This window comes from Polypterus senegalus, chromosome 5 (genome assembly GCF_016835505.1).
Source record: "Polypterus senegalus isolate Bchr_013 chromosome 5, ASM1683550v1, whole genome shotgun sequence".
Taxonomy (NCBI): Eukaryota; Metazoa; Chordata; class Cladistia; order Polypteriformes; family Polypteridae; genus Polypterus; species Polypterus senegalus.
Window position 1 is genome coordinate 52,706,268 of NC_053158.1, and position 6,000 is coordinate 52,712,267.

At 39.4% G+C, this 6,000-nt stretch overlaps 1 protein-coding gene across 4 annotated transcripts in view; it reads right to left on the reverse strand.

Moving 5' to 3' along the window:
- Positions 1 to 4,919, reverse strand: part of ncoa2 (nuclear receptor coactivator 2) — a 297,572-nt gene extending 292,653 nt beyond the window's left edge. For all 4 annotated transcript variants that reach the window (XM_039754630.1, XM_039754627.1, XM_039754625.1 and 1 more), the window contains exon 1: positions 4,806 to 4,919. The gene's annotated coding sequence lies outside the window, so the exon portion shown is untranslated. The remainder of the gene's footprint in view (positions 1 to 4,805) is intronic.
- Positions 4,920 to 6,000: the final 1,081 nt, after the last annotated feature.

Sequence of the window (6,000 nt, forward strand, 5' to 3'; positions counted from 1 at the left end):
CCAAAGGAAAAAAAAAATGTCCAAAACAAATAAGCATTAAAAAATGGTCAATATTTTGCTGTTCGCTTTTTACAAATTGATTATTCATTTCAAACTGATTATCGCAATGTAAAAAATATAAACAAAAGCATGGGGGTATAGATTATTTCTCAGTTCAACCAAAATAAACCTAAGAGCTAAATACTAGCCACATTTCAGACTATATAACTTCTCAAAACAACAGAGCAAACATCAACAGTTCAATTAAAAGAAGTTACTCCCTTATATATTGATGGCTGACCAGTTTTGTCAACCAGAACAGAACACATCAACCAAAGCATTTACCTTTCTAACGTTTTGAATATTTAAGACAGACTTGTTTTACTAAATTTTACCGGTTACACTTCTACCGCTATCGATCAACAGGCTGATTAGAATAATGAACATTAAAGAAGAAACAGGGCCATAAAATATCAGAAGAGTTTTTTTCCCACTATAGTGGGGGAAACAGAAAGTGTCTCTTACTTGATTTGTATAAGAACCCTAAACCTGAACAGGATTTATGACCATCATATGATATACTCATGCAATCAAGCCACAGAAGACGCACAAACCAGTGTGTTTCTTCGTGCCGGTCCCAAGCCCGGATAAATGGGGAGGGTTACATCAGGAAGGGCATTCGATGTAAAATTTTGCCAAATCCACATGCGGACAGATGATCCGCTGTGGCAACCCCTAATGGGAGCAGCTGAAAGAAGAAGAAGATGATGATGAGATATACTCATGCAAACACACATTTAAAACTATCTGAAATACCCACATCTTTACGAAGCTGAAGAAAAACAAACATGCACCAACACTGTGAGAACTGAACGTCATTATTTGTGAAGGAAAGCATAATCATCCTTCTTACTTTAGACAAGTCTGCACATTTTACACATTACAGGTTTACCGAAGCTATGGCTACGAAGTTTTTATAAAGTAAACTGTGGTGCAAATTGATTCCTAGAAGGAAACCATTCTGAATGTGTACATGAAGGCTACTGATCTCGTATCTTAATAGTAAAATGTATGTGTGCGTATATATATAAGAATTCTTTTGAACTATGTGAAAGGTTACCAGATATAATTTAAAATATAAAATTAAGTGTTTGGGTTAATGTTTTAGTTATGCTCAAGGTCTGAAAGAAATGTTAAACTGTTACAGTGGAACCACCTGCGACTATAGTTTATTCCAAACAGTTCTTTATTCATAAGTTTGCTTAAAGTCTGGAACAGTTTCATATTTTAATAAGATTTTTTCTGCATTTGACAATGCTCTTATTCTGAAAAATCAAATATAAAACTCACACACACAAAGCACCAACACAAATTTAGAAAGATATACATTTAAACTACACACTCTTCATCTTCCCTGAAACTCTAGGGCAAGGTAGTAAGTTTAGGGTCACGAAAAGTGACTGTTGCTTGAAAAACAGTAGCTTTTAAAAGAGAAAACCTATATTATCCAAATAAATCTGCACAAACACAGCAACCATTTGCTAAAAACTTCGTCCTATCCTGTGTACACTTACACACATTGCCCAAATACAATAGAGGTTCAAAGAGAGGAGAGGCCTCTCTGAGCAGCACTAGACAAAGTACTAGATATGTTTTGAAGACCACATTTACCTCCTATTTTCAGAAAATTGATTTTCCTTTTTAAAAAATTGAAAATTACTCAAAGAAAAGTTCACTGCTTCTACTTAGTAAATTAGGAAAATAACTGAATGGAAACCAATAAAGAACAATAATATATTATTAAAAAAAACTGGTAAGAAAGCGCATTCACAAAATCTGTTCAAAATGACAGTGAAATCCAAATGTCATCCTTGAGTAAAAAGCATGTGGCTTAACACAGGTCAATTAATGGTGTAGGAGCCTCCAGCTACAGCTGTTCCATATGTCAGTTTTAAAAAGAAATAAAGATCCACCTTTTAAGTATTTACCACAACCCAACTCCCACCCACCCCCGCCTGGCACCTGTTGTGAACTTTGTGCTTGTGTGCTCTTGACTTGCTGCACTACCTAAAATGTATGAATTTTCCATTCATTTCATAAATCAACAAAATTAATTTGGAAATTAAAAAAAGCCTTAGGTTTTCCTTTCACCTTTGTTATGTTTAACACATAAATGTACCTACACAACTTGCACTTATAAATTTTTAATCCACTGCCTACAATTTGCAAGGCTGAACAGGAATTTACATTAATGCAATAGTTTAGGATGTATTTTGCATAGCATACTTCTAAGCAACATTGAAATGAATTAAAAGAGGTCTTTCTGAAAAACAACATTGGTGCAGCAACTCCACCACCACTGTACCATGAACTGTACAAACTGTATAACAAGGCTGCTGACCTTGCAAAGAAACTCATTTGGTTGAATTAAGTGCCCATTACTCAAACTTGTTTCAGTTTAAAAAAATAAATCAACATTTAGATAAACAAGCATAACGATCAGATTCAGTGGCTGGTCAGGCTGAAATATTTTGAAGACTTTAGAAATCCACTAACAGGTATGAAATAATGATACAACAGAGCGTCCAATCAAAATACTGAAATAACAGACAATAAGCTGTAGTCACTTGCATGTCTTCTACTGTTCATAAACATGAAGTAACGAGATACTCTCCTTTCCAAGAAGCAGAGATAACCTATCATCGACCCTAAAACTTGCCAATATGTCAGTATCAATGTGGAATACCAAAATTCAAACAGTAAAACAGTTAACATTGCAATTGTCTTAACTATGAAAGTTGTTTCACAATGATGAACGCTTTAATCAATATCTAAGAGTCAACAAATACAAGTAATTAATTCCCCACAAGACGAACCCTTCATGTAAAGGATTTTCTTTACATATACCTTAAAAATTGGGCGTGGAATGCAGAAATAACGTCATACTCGTCTTATTTGCTTCAAACAAGTAAGTTAAAATGGACATTGCTAACGTTTCTAAGCACAAAAGCATCCAAAAACCCGTAATCAAAACGACTACAGCTTTCTTCATGGGAAGCCGAACAGGCTGCAAGGTCTCGTCACGCGACTTCACGCGGCCCCTTCAGCAGAGCAGGGAGCGCGTGGCACGAGTGGGAGGCGTTTTGATGCGTCTTAAAAACAAAGTTATAAACAACTGACAAATAAGTTTGTTGCCTTGATTATAAAAAAATATGTATAAATTGTAATGCTGACTTGACAGCGCAACAAACCAATCTGTCCAGGTGTTAAAAATGACCGATTTCATTTTCTTTAAAAAAGGGAGAAAAAAAAACTTTTCATTATTCTCATTACTCAGCAATAACAAAGCCGAGTTCCGAAAAATAAGCCGCAGGAGACGTTAGTTTCTTAATTTTCATCGCACCTGTCAGACACACTTCTTGAGGTAAAAAGGATATATCGCTTAGATCAGCTGAACACACAGTTTAAAACACACTTTATTTTTTCCGTCTACATTGATATTCAGAAAACTCATAACAAAACAACAAATTTAACCTGAAGCAAACACTGACAGTGTTGTAGTTAAATGTATTCATTCCACGGACACAGTAGACGGAGCCTTTAATCCCTTATAAATTGATCTGCTGGGTACAAAGCTCACAGTACAAAAGTTAACAGGGAAGTTGAAACTCCTGGTTAACCATCCAAGAACAGCCCACTCTGAGGCGGAGGAAGATATATAGTATATTAAAATTACACAATGCTATGAAAGAAAAAGCGAAACTCGGGGGGTAAAAAAAGGATAAATGGGAGGGACGCGAGGACCCGGGAGGCTGCGTGACGACATGCCTAAGTACACTTGCGCTGAATGGACAGTCCATCTATCAATCAAGAGCGCAGCGTTCCTTCCTGTCATTTGCATTTTTTTTGGCAAACATTAGCGTCACCGTCAAATAAGTTCAGCATTTACGAGCGACAGTACAAAAACACGATCGTGTAGAAAAGTTGAAAGCCGAAAGGCCGCTGACAAAACAGTGCCGATCAAGACAACTTTTATTATGTAAATAGAACAGCACTTGATTAAACTGCCTGTTTAAGCAAGGTTTTTAAAAAAATAAACATGTAGCGCAGCAGCTTTCAAATTGCGAAACAATTCACAGCGGTTGTTTACATCGTGTAGTTATTCTGTTGCACATACAAGTGCATAAAAATGCTAGTGACACAACACGCACGGGGTGGAGGGAGAGGGGAGTGATAGAGGGAGCGGGGCGGGTTGAGTATGATAATAGGCTTGCTCCCCACACACTTCTCGGGTTTAAATGAACCTTCTCTCTGCTCGTTGCATAACACTTGGCGACACAGGTCGCGATACAATACTCGCCACCATCGCAACAGCAGAGGTAGCAACACAAGCGCTTGTTATGAACATCTCATCTCAAATAAAAAAATTAAAAAAAAAAAACATAAAACTTCCACTCGACCTACCCCCGACCGCCTACCCACCCCCGCGCTCCGATTTTTAACCCTTTCCCAAGTTGCAACACCGCAAGTGTAATGTTAAACTAAAACATACAAAACACTTATTTGGACCTCCACCACCCCTTCTGAAAACCGACAGATCGTATCCAAAGCTTCAAGACTCTACACAAGGAGAACGATCATTCGCTCCCCTTCCCCCAGCCCCATCCGAAGTGACAGAAAAACGAGAGAGAAGCACGGCGACGTCGCGGCCACACAACACAGACAAGGATCCCCAAACGCATTTCTTCCCTCGTACAAAATCAATCACCTGGCGAGAAGAGAAATGACCCCGTGCCGCTTTAAAAGTCACAATACTATCGACTTACTTTTGCAAGCTTGCGACAAACGAAGCCTTCATAAACCCTCGGCGTTATGTCCGACTCTGACCTTCGGGCTTCTGAAACAGATCTCCAGCTCGGTCTGCCGCCGCCATGTTCCTGCTGCCTGCTGACTGGCTGCTTGTTTATCCGAATAAAGATCCTCCCCCTCCCTCCCGCTCGCTCTCTCTCTCTCTTTCTCCCCCCCTCCCTCTCTTTCTCACTCAGTGACTCTCTCACAGTCACACACACACACACACAGAGCTGGCTCTATCTACTCATTTACTACAGCGCAGCACCGTGCAAACAAGCAAAATGATGACACAGCAGCAGCAGACATTAGGGAGCTGCTGCTGGTGCGCCCAAACGCGGCCCATTTGTCCCCGACCGACGCACCCTGCAAAACAAAGCTGGCGAGGGGCCTCCCTTGCAAAGTCCTGCGCAACAAGGGTGCCCCTCTATCCGGGGGCACTACAAGGAAAGCGAGCCACAACAGAGCTTTGTTAAATGCCAGGGGGAAGAAAAGTCCACTTAGAAGGAAAACGTGAAATAAATAACCAGCAACTGCTGTGTTTCAGATGGAAGACAAAAGACGAGATCTATGCTCTCAATTATGTATACAGCGCCTCACAATAATTAAATTGTCTTTATATTTTATTTTTTTCTCAACCTCGACACACGTCCCACCTTCATAACCAAAGTCTAGGCTTCCTAAATGACTGAGCCAACTGAAAGCTTGTGTAGCATGAGTGGATAGCATTGTCATTATCTGCTGGAGCAGTGCACCATAGCAACTTTCCATGTCAAACGCTGTTACTTTCCCCTACTTAAATGTGCCATTCTCAGTGAAGCACATTCCAGTACTGAAACCACTCTAACCGAGAACAGATCTGCAGCCATCCCAATTCTCCGCAGAGTTCTGGGAGTCTCCTGGGAATCAGCATCTCATCCCTGATTCATAATTGCATGTGCTACCAAATTCTTTGCAAATTATTTGCTGACACACCCTGTCAAAAAAAATCACTGAATTATTAAAAATTATATAGATTAAATTTTCTTCATGAATGGCTCACTCCACGGGCTTGAAGGCTTATACAATGGGCCCACCAACCCCCAAAATCAATGTAATAAGGTATTCAATTATATACCTGTACTTTTTTCTTGGGACTCACTCATTCAAACCTGGAATGTCTGGATTTGTCTT